The 13,516-nt window shown below is 42.7% G+C and overlaps 1 protein-coding gene across 2 annotated transcripts in view; it reads left to right on the top strand.

The window, feature by feature from the left end:
• LOC135712708 (MAP/microtubule affinity-regulating kinase 3-like) overlaps positions 1 to 13,516 on the top strand; it is a 384,511-nt gene that overhangs the window by 108,332 nt on the left and 262,663 nt on the right. For both annotated transcript variants that reach the window (XM_065235715.1, XM_065235722.1), the window contains exon 2: positions 10,479 to 11,373. The gene's annotated coding sequence lies outside the window, so the exon portion shown is untranslated. The remainder of the gene's footprint in view (positions 1 to 10,478; positions 11,374 to 13,516) is intronic.

The following is a 13,516-nucleotide window of genomic DNA, read 5'->3' as shown; positions in this document are numbered from 1 at the left end:
ACTTTCTAGCTGATCAAGATCTCGAGTTATTGAATATGCGAGAAAAGCCCGTATATACTAGCACCGCATAGTGAGAAAATTCTGAGCTATTGTTACCCAACAAAAAGATCTTGACTTCCTGAAAAACTTTGCCGAATACATTTACTTTCTATCTGGTCAGGATCTAGAGATATTTTATATGGAAGAGTTTCACATCTATAGTAGCGCCGAAAAGTGAGAAAACTCTGAACTACTATCCACCTGCGAAAAAGCCTTGACCTCCTGAACAACTATGCCGAAGACAGTACCTTTCTACCTGGTTGGGAACTTGAGATATTTTATATGAGAATTTTACGAGTATACTAGCGTCGCGTAATGAGCAAATTCTGAACTATTGAGCACTAAGCAATAGGCTTTGACCTCCTGAAAAACTTTGTGAAAGACAATAACTTTCTATCTGGTCAGGATCTCGAGCTATATCACATACGAGAATTTCACAAGTATACTAGCGCTAAGTAGTGAGAAAATTCTGAACTACTGTCCGCCAGCGACAAGGCTATGATCTCCTGAACAACTTTGTCGGAGACAGTAACTTTCTATCTGGTCAGGATCTCGATATAATCCATGTTGTAATCAATTAAGTCAAATCACACGTAGTATGGTCACAGTTTACGCGGTTTCCATTTACATTTTCTCTATTATCCGCATTTTTAGGTGTTTACTGTAATCGAAGTTAAGTTTGTTTCGATCAAAACAAGTTTTTTGAGGAATACTCGTTGGTTTCAGATCGATTGGTAACTCAGCAACAAAATGGCAACGGAAAACTCATATGTGTTATACAAAGTACAACAGTGCGAGTAACGGAGGGTTAAAACTTAAGGATAATCCTATGACACTTATGGATTTTTTTCCGAGCTTCAGAGAAGTCTTCAATACTCTTGGGAAGTCCTCTGAACTTAACATAGTTCTCAAAGCTCAAAAAAGTTCCTAGAAGTTCCGAGAAGTCGATTGAACTACAGGTAGTCCTACGAAATTCATGGGAGCTCTCCAAACTTCAGGGAATTTCCAAGAAATTAAGGAAATACCCACAAACCTTTGGAAAACCCTTCTTTTTTTTATTACAGTCACTTTAACGCTCTTGGGTCATTCGTGACTTGTCCGGGGGTGAGATTTGAACTCGTGACTTTGGCGTGAGAGGTATGGATGCTAACCACTACGCCGGGGTCGCCCCCCGGAAAACCCTTCGATATTTAAAGCCTTATGAACTTCAGGGAAGCTCTTCTAAATTTAGGTTCCTCATATATTCAGTTAAGTCCTTCAAACTTCAGGGAAGTCCTCAGATCTTCGAGAAAGTTCTTCGAGCTTGAAGGAAGTCTTCCGAACTTCTGAGAATTTCTACGAATTCGTCGTACTTCTACGATATTTAAGAAATTCCTATGAATTTCAAAAAACTCCGAACTTCAAGGAAGTCCTAAGATCTTAAAAAAAGTCCTTCGAACTTCGGGTAAGTCCCATGAAATTCAGGCAATACAAACTTCAATGAACCCTTCAGGGAAGATCTTAACGCCTCAGGGAAGTTCTACGAACTTTAAGGAGTTTCTATGAACTTCAGCAGTCAGTCTTTTTAATAATAAGAGTTATTAAACCAGCGTTGTTTATGAAATCTTTTAATCATTTGATTTTAAAATCATGTTGTAATTGCACTAAATAAGATCCTTAATCGTTGGCAATTTGTGGAAAATTTAAACAAACTGGAAATCCGTAAAATTGTTAGAAGCAAAGGTTTGTTTAAAAAGTCCTCATTCATATCACAGTTCGCAATTTCACCTTGAGATAAACTAGCCCGTTGGCTAAAAATCTCAATAATAAAGTTAAAAAATCGCAGTTTCAAAAACAGAAATCTCAAAATTTAAGGGCTTATACACAGTTAGTTTTTTCTACCGAGCTCGGCTGTGCAAATCTCGGTTAAAAATATTTTACTGAGATCTCAGCAAACATTTCATTTGTTTACTGAGATTCAGCTAAGCATTATCCGAGACTCAGCAATCAAATGTCAGTTTTGCTGAGATCTCAGTGAAACTTATTTTGCCGAGATTTGCACAGCCGAGCTCGGTAGAAAAAACTAAGCGTGTAGATCTCTAAATTTCAGACATTAGATAGGGCTCCGCACTAGTCCGACGAATCTCAGCTTTTCTTCGTCATACACCCCTAAAATCGCTCATTTTACGGGTTATCGCAAATGTTTCAGTGTCAATCGTAATGAATCTTGTAAGCAAAGATGTTTTTGCAAAAACATGAGTGAAAACGCTTTGCTATTATAGTTTTAGCACATAGAACGGAAATAGGTGCCATGATACGACGAAGTAGCGCGGCTCCTTACTAGCTTCTTTACAGCAAATAATCAGATAAAGATTTCACAGGCATTCACATGAACCTTAATACCTATTTTGGTTTGTGAAATACCGCATTGCGTGAAGAACGATGGTACAAGGATTCACTCTATTTTTTTTAATTGTTTTTTAAATACACCGTTTTTAAAACCAGGAAATTTTTAAATCATTGACCAGGAAAACCAGGAATTTCAAAATGAAAATTCACTTGCCACCCTGCAGTCAAATGTTCACACCGACATCTAGCAGTAGCAAACCTCAAGACGAACAGCGAAAACTGCAGGTAGAACAAAAATAATGGAGGTCATAAAGAAAGTTCACGAACTCATTATGAAAAAACACACAAAAAGACAAAGGCTGAAAATGCACTGAAAGTTGTCACGAGGAAAGCATGGTTGGCTGTAGTGGAGATGACACCGATGGAATCCCGAATCCACACAGTTCGAAAAAGTAGTGTAAATTTCTGATCAATATGATGCACATAAATGGAGCGTCACATCTCATAAACGATTACATTATATATCATGTAAAGTTCTGACACATTTCAGGCAATGTAGCAAATATTGTATACAAAAGCCAATCTTTGTAAACAACATTGTTTGCAAGTTGCTCGGTTGCGTGAAATGAAATACAAGTCTACGACTACGTGAATGAATGTTTACATCACAATTAAAATTCAGAATTTTTATCTGTGCACCTACCAGCCAGCGAACCGGGAATACCGGAAAATATCCGGGAATTTGAAATGGAACCGGAAACACCGGAAAAAAATCCGGGATTTCGACGAGAGAAACGGGAAAAATAGATTAGCCATACCATAGGAACAACTTTTACACCAGAATTTCACAATAAACCCTAAAAACAGAGTGAATATTTACCAAATAAATGTCTTGCTCTATTTGCTGCATAATTTTCGTCAGTCTCCCGTCTTTTTTTTTAATTTAATCACTCAGCAATATTATAAATTGATTTTTCAATTGCAATTTCAGGTGTAAAGTGCATTGGCCTAAAAGAATATATTGAAGATACTGGACTTTGGAAACAAATATTTGTTAAAACCAAAAATGAACTATTCCGGGGTTTTAAGTTTTCGTTATTTAGTATTCACGTGATATGAATTCAAGAATCAACTTGGAATCCTGCTCTGAGTTATCATGGAATTCTTCTATAATTAACCAGAAAACACTACGCGTAATAATAACCGTTGATTTTTTTTTAATTTCCTTGAAACCCCTTCTAAGAATTTGATTGTAATCTTTCTTAGAATTCCCTTGAACCTATTCGGAGACTTTGAATTCGTTTCAAAATTTTCTTTTAACTCTTTTCAAAACAGTAGGGCCCTTTTTACGGGTGTCACTACACGGTGAAAACGAAGTGAAGTGACCAGTTGTCACTCCAGGTGAAGTGATTGCCATGTAAATCAAATGGGAATCACTTCACCGTGAAATGACATCGGTAATAAGGGCCCAGAAATCTATCGAAATTTTATTTAGCAACCCTTTGGAGTATTTTAAAGACTTTCTTTTTAATTATCAACAATTTTTTGCAATCAATTTTGTTGGAGCTCTGTGATGAATTTTTCGCATTAGGTTGAAATTATCGCCAGAACACCCTTAGAACTATGTTTCTCGTTGAATTATCATCGTAATTCTCTTATAATTCTTCATAAAATTCATCTGTCATTTTCCTCACGATTCCCATACAAATCTCCTCAGAATCACGTAGGCATTTTCCTTATTTTTTGTTTCTCAACTTCTTTTGAAATCTTCTAAAATTACATAAGAATTTAATTTATTCTTCTCCACAAAAATCCCTCAAAATTTATCTAACAATTTCTAAGGAATGCATGTCAGAATAATTCTGGAATTCTGCTCAGAACTTCTCCTTCGAAAGTAATGTGTCCTCCTCAATATTCGTTTGAAATCAACACTTTGAATCCTTTTAAATTTTACTAAAAAATCCAGGGTTTGTCCGCAAGATTCTATCGATTGTTCTGAAATTTGTTATAATCCTTAAAATGCTTCCAAGTCTCAGAGCCTTGACAATTATGACTGCACGACTATTTAATATATATGATAAGGGGTGTTCTACAAAATGGTGAGTTGACAACCTGGAAGGAGCGGAATACCTAGCCCTGGTCCTCACAAGTTCGTACTTCACGCCTCCTCGAGTCATATGATAACAAAAGACTCAGCTGAAACATGGACACAGCTGGGTGGCGTAGCCTGGGCAATGTTGCCAGTCCGGCAATAGCAAAGTGAAGAGGTGCGACGCGAACACTGGCGCGGTAACCATAGTACGGTGATAGAGGAAATGCTTCACCAAATCCGAGCGTCTGTTCATCATGGAGGTGCGGCTCAAAACGGCGTCTGTTCTCCATGTTAGGAGCGGCTGATCACCGTCCTAGTGTCAGCGTGGGACTCTACACAGAGCTGTGCACGATGGTCCCCCGGTGAGACAGGGAGCCCAACAAGCCGCCCTGGAAAAAAAAAACAAAGTTGCAAATACTGAAGAAAGAAATACGGATCGGAACAATCGGCACAGACCTACGCGACGAAATAAGGACTACGATTGGAAACTCGGAACATGGAACTGCAAATCGCTCGGCTTCCCGGGTTGCGATAGATTAATCTATGACGAACTTCAACCACGCAATTTCGAAGTCGTAGCACTGCAGGAACTTTGCTGGACGGGACAAAAGGTATGGAAAAGCAGGCATCGAGCGGCTACTTTCTACCAGAGCTGTGGCACCACCAACGAGCTGGGAACCGGCTTTGTAGTGCTGGGTAAGATGCGCCAACGCGTGATTGGTTGGCAGCCGATCAACGCGAGGATGTGAAAGTTGAGGATTAAGGGCCGTTTCTTCGACTACAGCATCATCAACGTGCACTGCCCAGAAGGGAGACCCGACGACGAGAAAGAAGCGTTCTATGCGCAGCTGGAGCAGGTGTACGACGGCTGTTCGCAACGGGACGTCAAAATCGTCATCGGCGACATGAACGCTCAGGTAGGACGGGAGGCAATGTATAGACCGGCAATCGGGCCTAACAGCCTGCATGCCGTATCGAACTACAACGGCCAACGATGCGTGAACTTTGCAGCCTCCCGCGGTATGGTAGTTCGAAGTACCTTTTCCCCCCACAAGGATATCCACAAAGCCACCTGGAGATCACCTGACCAACACACAGAAAACCAAATCGATCACGTTCTAATCGACGGGAAATTCTTCTCCGACATTATCAACGTCCGCACGTACCGCATCGCGAACATAAATTCGGACCACTACCTAGTTGCAGTATGCATGCGCTCAAAACTCTCGACGGTTCCTAACACCCGTCGAAGTCGAACGCCGCGACCCAACATTGAGCAACTACGGGACGCCGGAGTTGCCCAGGACTACGCGCAGCAGCTCGAAGTTGCACTACCCACGGAAGAGCAGCTTGGCGCAGCTTCTCTTGAAGATGGCTGGAGGGACATCCGTTCAGCCATAGGTAGTAATGCTGCAGCGGCACTAGGTACTGCAACCCCGGACCGAAGAAATGACTGGTTTGACGGCGAATGCAAACTGTTAGTAGAGGAGAAGAATGCAGCACGGGCGAGAATGCTGCAACACCGCACGAGATTGAATGTGGAGCGATACAGACAAGCGCGGAACAGACAAAACTCGGTTTTCCGAAGAAGCGTCAGCAGGAAGACCGAGATCGCGAGGCGATGGAAAATCTGTACCGTGTAAACGACACACGGAAGTTCTACGAGAAGCTAAATAGTTCGCGCAAAGGCTACGTGCCGCAAGCCGATATGTGCAAGGACTTGGACGGTAACCTTCTCACGAACGAGTGTGAGGTGATTGAGAGGTGGAAGCAGTACTATGACGAGCACCTCAACGGTGAAGCAGTTGAAAACGAAGATAGCACGGCAACAGACCTTGGAGCACGCGCAGAAGACGACAGGCTACCGGCCCCTGATCTTCAAGAAGTTGAGGAGGAGATCGGTCGGCTGAAGAACAACAAAGCAACTGGTGTAGAACAACTACCAAGTGAGCTATTAAAATACGGTGGTGAAGCACTGGCTAGAGCGCTGCACTGGGTAATTGCCAAGATTTGGGAGGAGGAGATATTACCGGAGGAGTGGATGGAAGGTGTTGTATGCCCAATCTACAAAAAGGGCGACAAGTTTGATTGCTGCAACTACCGTGCGATCACACTGCTGAGCGCCGCCTACAAGGTACTCTCCCAAATTCTATGTCGCCGTCTGTCACCATATGCAAGAGAGTTCGTGGGGCAATACCAGGCGGGATTCATGGGTGCCCGCGCTACCACGGACCAAATTTTCGCGATTCGGCAGGTTCTGCAGAAATGCCGCGAATACAACGTGCCCACACATCATTTGTTCATCGATTTCAAATCCGCATACGACACAATCGATCGAGATCAGCTATGGCAGATTATGTACGAGTACGGACTTCCGGATAAACTGACGCGATTAGTCAAGGCGACGATGGATCGAGTGATGTGCGTTGTTCGAGTATCGGGGACACTCTCGAGTCCCTTTGAATCTCGAAGGGGGTTACTGCAGGGTGATGGACTTTCGTGTCTGCTGTTCAACATCGCGTTAGAAGGTGTGATCAGAAGAGCTGGGGTAGACACGAGTGGCACGATATTCAGGAAGTCCATCCAGCTCCTTGGCTTCGCCGATGACATTGACATTATGGCACGGAACTTTGAGATGATGGCAGAAACGTACATTAGACTGAAGGCTGAAGCTAGACGGATTGGACTTGCCATCAACGCATCAAAGACAAAATACATGAAAGGAAGAGGTTCTAGGGAAGGCAATGTTAGCCTCCCACCCCGAGTTCAGATTGACGGTGACGAAATCGAGGTGGTCGATGAGTTCGTGTATTTGGGCTCACTGGTGACCGCCGAAAATGATACCAGCAGAGAAATTCAAAGACGCATTATGGCAGGGAATCGTGCCTACTTTGGACTTCGGAGGACGCTCCGGTCGAATAAAATTCGCCGCCGCACGAAGTTGACTGTCTACAAGACGCTGATTAGACCGGTGGTCCTTTACGGCCACGAGACCTGGACTATGCTCGTGGAGGACCAACGCGCCCTTGGTGTTTTTGAACGGAAGGTGTTGCGTACCATCTACGGTGGAGTGCAGATGGATGACGGAACGTGGAGGAGGCGAATGAACCACGAATTGCACCAGCTGCTGGGAGAAATGGTTCTAGAAAGCGACCCAACAGGAACAAGAAGAAGAGGCGCGCAGCGGGCAAGGTGGATCGACCAAGTAGAAGGTGGCCTGTGGACCCTTCGCAGACTACGAGGCTGGCGAACTGTGGCCATGAATCGAGTAGAGTGGAGACGACTTCTTCGGACAGCAGAGGACAACAAGGCCTTAGCCTGATTGGTAAGGTAAGTAAGGGGTGTTCAACTCTGCACATCTCAATCTGTGCCAAGCGTTGTGCCGAACGTGCCGAAGTATGACAATCAAGTTTTCAATCTCAGTATCCCATCAGTTTGGCAACCCTGCAGTTTTGACTTTTGAGATCGTTTGTTTACAATTTCAAGCTTTCACAGACGGTTCATTGAAAAACGAAGAAAAAAGTTGTTAATTAATTCCAATATTAATTGACCTATTTGAGTACATATGGAGTACGAGTGCAAGTCCTGATGAAAGTAAAATGAGCATAAAATAATACGCGTGAGTCATTCCTTTCTCTAGGTTCAACGATGCCAAACGAGTGTTTCATGAAGGAACGACAAATTCGATCACAGCAGAAAATGCAGTAAGGATTACGAGTTCAAGTACCACCACGCAAGCATCATCACAAGCATAGAATCTCCTTTATCAAACTATGTGGTAGAATTAGCGCGAAATCTGTTCGCATAGCAGTGGTTATGAAAAGAGAAAATCGATGGAGAGAATCGATCAAAGCAGTAGGACCATTTGAAATGTTCATCGAGAAATGTTAATGATTGCCCATAGCAAACATTTATGGAAAGTTTCATGCAAATCGAAGAAGCTCGAGTCTGATCGATGCTTCATTAGGCGTGGAACTGCTCTACCGTATGCGTGATATAAGATTGCACCATCGTACAAATAAGGTTCCCGTTTCACCTGTGCATACAATACCTTGGTTTTCTTTGCATGCACGTAACCTATAGCTCATACCGTAGTAGGCTGTGTATAAAAGAAAATGATTTACTTAGTTTGACAGTTGCACCATGACGAAGTGGCAGCGTATTTCTGGATCAACAATAGAAAAGGGCCCATCAGCATTTGTAAACAAACCGTTCCAAAGCCCTTTCCTCACAAAGCGAAGGTCACTCACACAAACCAACACCATCATCGGATAGGGGAAACTTCTACCTACACGATGATGATGGTGTTGGTTTGTGTGAGCAGCCTTCGATTTGTGAGGAATGGGCTTTGGAACGGTTTGTTTACAAATGCTGATGGGCCCTTTTCTATTGTTGATCCAGATTTGTGATTTGTCCCACGCGCAAATGTCGCAAAAAGACATTTGAATCGCCGTGCGAGTGCCCCGGTGGACCGTCAAAAGGGTTTTAGACCGAGAAAAGAAAGGACAACTACCTGCGAAGGTGGCCACAGGTCGTCCGAGGTCAGCTCGGGTTCCGAGGGTTATCGCTGCTATCAAAAGGAAGATTCGTGTGAATCCAGTGCGTTCAATAAGGAAAATGGCAAAGGAACACGGGATCAGTGACTTTACGGCACGGAAGATCGTAAAGGAAGATTGCGGGGCGAAGTCGAGGGCACGGAAAAAAAACTCACATGATTACCAACCGCATCCGGGAGCTACGAGTTGAACGATGCAAGAAAATCTTGAACTTCCTTAAGCGGAAAAATCCGGTAATCCTGTTCACCGACGAGAGCATGTTTACCGTCGATCCCGTATCAAATTCCAGAACCGACCGGTATATTAGTTCCCTTCCGGTAAAAGACGTGGTCGACGAGCACAAGAACGTGTATCTGCTAGCATTATGGTGTATGGATTGGCGATGGCAAAAAAATGGACCCGGTGTTCATTCCAAAAGGCGACAAGGTCAACACGGAGGTCTACATCGGGATTTTAAGTGAGTATGTTCTTCCGTGGATCAAAGAACAGTACGGTCCGAAGCCAAATGTTGTATTTCAACAAGATGGGGCTCCCTTTTTCACCTCGAACCGCACTCAGAAGTGGTTGCAGGAACATCTTCCGTTCTGGGCGAAGGATATGTGGCCGTCATCCAGTCCCGAGCTTAATCCGCTGGATTACTCAATATGGCGCGTCATGAAGGCTAAGGCCTGTTCTAAACGCCACCCGAGTAGAGCAAGCCTCAAACAAACATTTATCCGTACCTGGAGAGAAATGGATCCAGACTACATTATTAGAACCTGCCGTGCGTTCCGGAAGCGTGTGGAGGCCGTAATTGCAGCAAGTGGAAACTCGATCGATGATTAACATAGTTTAAGACTCTGAGAAACATCCCCCCTTTGAATAAATAAAAAAAAACTCGAAAACGAAATTTTTGATATTTTTTTTTAATTTTGACAATGCTCAATGGTGCAAACATTATCACGCATACGGTATATGATCATTAGCGGCCATTTAGAGCGCCGAAATCTTGCATTGGTAACACCCGGGCATGTTCCAACTCTATCGCATTGAAATTCAGACATAGACACACATATAATTCAGAAATTACTTTACTGCTCTTCCCTGCATGCGGACTTGAGGTAATTTAGTCGGAATTTAATTAAACAAGAAGGGTCAGATCTCACCATCAGGTTTATGGGTATGTTGGGAATATCCGTTCATGATGCGTCCTGTACGTTTTTTGGAGTTATAAAAGTCTAGGCCTAATAATCATGGTAGGTTGCGAGTTTACCACAGTTGACCACAATCAACTAAAGTTGGAAAACCGCTGATTTTAGTTATAAGTCATATTTACAATCATAAGTCAATCACCATCAACGCACATAAACCTACCTTTCAACTGGGTTTCGTTGATTTCCCAACCCTACCAATCATCCCGTCCTCGTGCTTCATCCTCGAACACTAATACCAATATCTACTCTTTTCCACCCGTTTCATTACAGACTTATAAACCAACTCAACAAATCCCGGCAGCAGCAGCAGCAGCAGTCCAGCCCTTGCGAATGAATACTCCCGACAGCGTGAATAACACTCACCTGCCTCCTCGATTGAGTGTGACGCCAGCGCGAGAAGAGCCTTGATTGAATCCTACTCCTCGAACGACGGAACTCCTTCAAGACAAACAAACAAAATACTCCGGAAATGCAACCGTCAAGTAGAAGTGACTCCAAGCTGGTGTATCGATCAAAACTTGAACACCAAATCGTGTGTTGAAATTGCCCGTATTTAAGGAGGAGTTCCTCTGTGGGGAAAGTGCGATTGAGATCAGACGTGTAGTGTGACCTCATCCAGTGAGTGAGTGAGAGCAAAAGGGGCCAACAAACCAAGCAAGTGATTTCCGTGCCACGAAGCCGTGACCTGCGGGTGTGTTTGTGCTTGAATTGCGAAGGAAAAATCCTCACCGGAAGCAAAGCAAAGTGAGCAAAGCGGAAGCAGGAAGAGAAACGTCTCCGCATTTCTAAATTGTTGTTCAGGTGATTTGTGTCCCTTGCAGTAGGTTACTGAAGGGGGTTTTGTGTGTTCTAGGAATTCTCTATATAGGAATAGACCGCATAGCAGGTCAAAGTGAAGGACGTCAAAATAGCGGCAGTACCACCCATACCAGCAGTAGCAGTGGTCAGCGGTAGTAGTGGTATTAGCAAAAACAACACCAACAGCAGCAGCAGTACGATGTCGGCCACAATGAGAATTCTGCTGCAGACTGTTCCGGAGTCGCAACCGGCCGATCATGTCACCAATGCCGTCGCCCCGGTGCAGGGTACTACGCAGACCGAGACCAAATCGCACTCGCATGTCACTGCGGCGGCTGCCGTCAAGAACCGATCCTCGTCCAGTAAGGTAAGTGTACAAGACTGTTTATTACATTGTAAAATTTCATTTACTGCTGTAAAAACTCATGGTTGTTTGGTGAAGTCATCGTCGTCGTCGTCGGTGTTATTCGTTTCGCCGTTTGTTGCACACATATCAACGCTTGGAAGGGGGTGGTCTGGCCATGCTGTGAAAACGGAATCGGTGGATTCAGTTGCCTTTTGGTTTATAAATGTTGAAAATCAATCTATCTTCCAACTTCGGAATAAGCTCCCGGTCACAGCATAATTAAAACCGATCCGTAAAACTTTGCCATCAACGAACCAATCAACGATAGGAAGAGCGAAGATCCAAGTATCAATCATTTATCGATAATGGGAAAATCGGCGCGGTAATTATTTCTTTTTCCGTCCACACCCATCCCATCCCGGTTTTATTGTAATTAAATTAAATTTGGTTTCTCTCATCGATCCCAATTTTAATGACAGCAATCAATACTGTAGCAATATTGCTATCATATATTTTTTTTTTGCTTCATAACGTCCCCACTGGTACTTTAAGCCGACTCACAACTTAGTGTCTTTGAGCATTTCCTCAGTTGTTAATTGAGAGCTTTCTAAGCTTGTACCATTTTTGCATTAGTAGGTATTGTGTGGCAAGTACAATCACACTTTATGCCCTGGGAAGTCGAGAAATGATTTCCAACCTGACAAATTCCTAGACCGGACCGGGAATCGATCTCAGCCGCCTCCTGCAAAGTTTAGGTTTATAGCTGTGCCTTTACTAAGGGAGGCCCTTCTTGGAAAATCATAGCTTTTCCTTCGCAGGGGGATCATCGATATAGTAGTCACAATCTATCCGTAATACAATTTATCAACCAAAATTCTTGTGCGGGAAATGGAAAATTGACAAGTATGTATCCTTCCATCCGCATTGGACTCTGCAGGGTGACCAGTAAATCGGGAAAACGCCGTCAATTTTGATGACACATCGGGAATAAGATTCTGGATCTTGAAAAAAAAAAAAATCAAGACCCTGGAACTGGAGCACTTTGAAGAACTATGAAGAGAATTTTGATGACATTTTAGAATCAATTTTAGAAATAACAAGAAGGTATTTCAGCGAAAAATTTCAAGCAAGTTTTGAATATTTAGAAAGTTTTGATAAGAATTCCAAGTAAATTGTGTGAGTTCAGATCAGAGTAGATGTTTTAGGTAGCTCTGGGGGGAATTCCATGTTGATTGAAAAGAGGATTGCAAATCAATTTCTTAAAAATATTCTAAATAAGTTTTGAGAAGAATTTTTAGACATGATTAGATTTCCATGGCAATTTCGAGGGTGTTGAATTCTGAGTAGTTTTTTTTTTCATTTAACCCTTTTTTGACTACCTAGGAATCGGGAACCAGATAGGTTAATCAGAATGTTCTTGTTTTAATTTCTATTGAACGAAACATGAAGGGTTTTGGTTGTTCTTGAAATTGTTTTCCGATTTCCCAGAGAAATTTCTCCTTTCCCCATAAATCTTCTTCCAAGTTCCTCCGATGATTTTTAATTCTAATTAATTCCCTCCGTAATTTCGTCAGATGTTCTTCTGGTTTCTCCTGGAAAGTAGTATTTTCTTTGAACTTCTTCCTAAATTTTCATCGGATTTGCTCTGGAGATTCTCTCGATTTTTTCCCAAAGTTTCTCCCAAAATTATTTTTTGCATCTCGTGGGAGTATCTGTCTTCTGAATTTCTTTTGGAAGTTTCCTCTGCCTTCTCCGAGATGCAGTCAAACATCAAAAAGTGAGGGAGAGTCCATAGAGCTCCTGGAACTTTCCAGATGTTCTAAGAACAGACCCCTCGGAATTTTCCTGAAGTTCTCTGAGCTGCCCTGAAGTTCATGTAACTTCCCTGAAGATCTCAAAACTACCGTGAATTTCTCTGGACTTCCTCGAATTTAATTAACGGAACTGCCTTGACCTTCTTTCAACGTTTTTGTTACTACCTACCCTGATGCTCACGGTACTTCCCTTAAAACATTCAAACTTTTCTGAACTTCTTTGGAAATCCCTTAAATTCCCTTAATTTTCCAAATGATTATGGATCTTCTCTAAAGTTTCCGCTATTTTCTTGGAATTCTAGGAACTTCCTGAAGTTTTAACAATTTTCCTGAAGTTCTCTTCTCTAAAG

The sequence above is a fragment of the Ochlerotatus camptorhynchus genome, unplaced genomic scaffold (assembly GCF_037179485.1).
Source record: "Ochlerotatus camptorhynchus isolate MF236.1 unplaced genomic scaffold, CSIRO-AGI_Acam_v1.1 ptg000503l, whole genome shotgun sequence".
Lineage (NCBI taxonomy): Eukaryota > Metazoa > Arthropoda > Insecta > Diptera > Culicidae > Ochlerotatus > Ochlerotatus camptorhynchus.
This window is presented reverse-complemented; position numbering and strand designations above follow the sequence as displayed.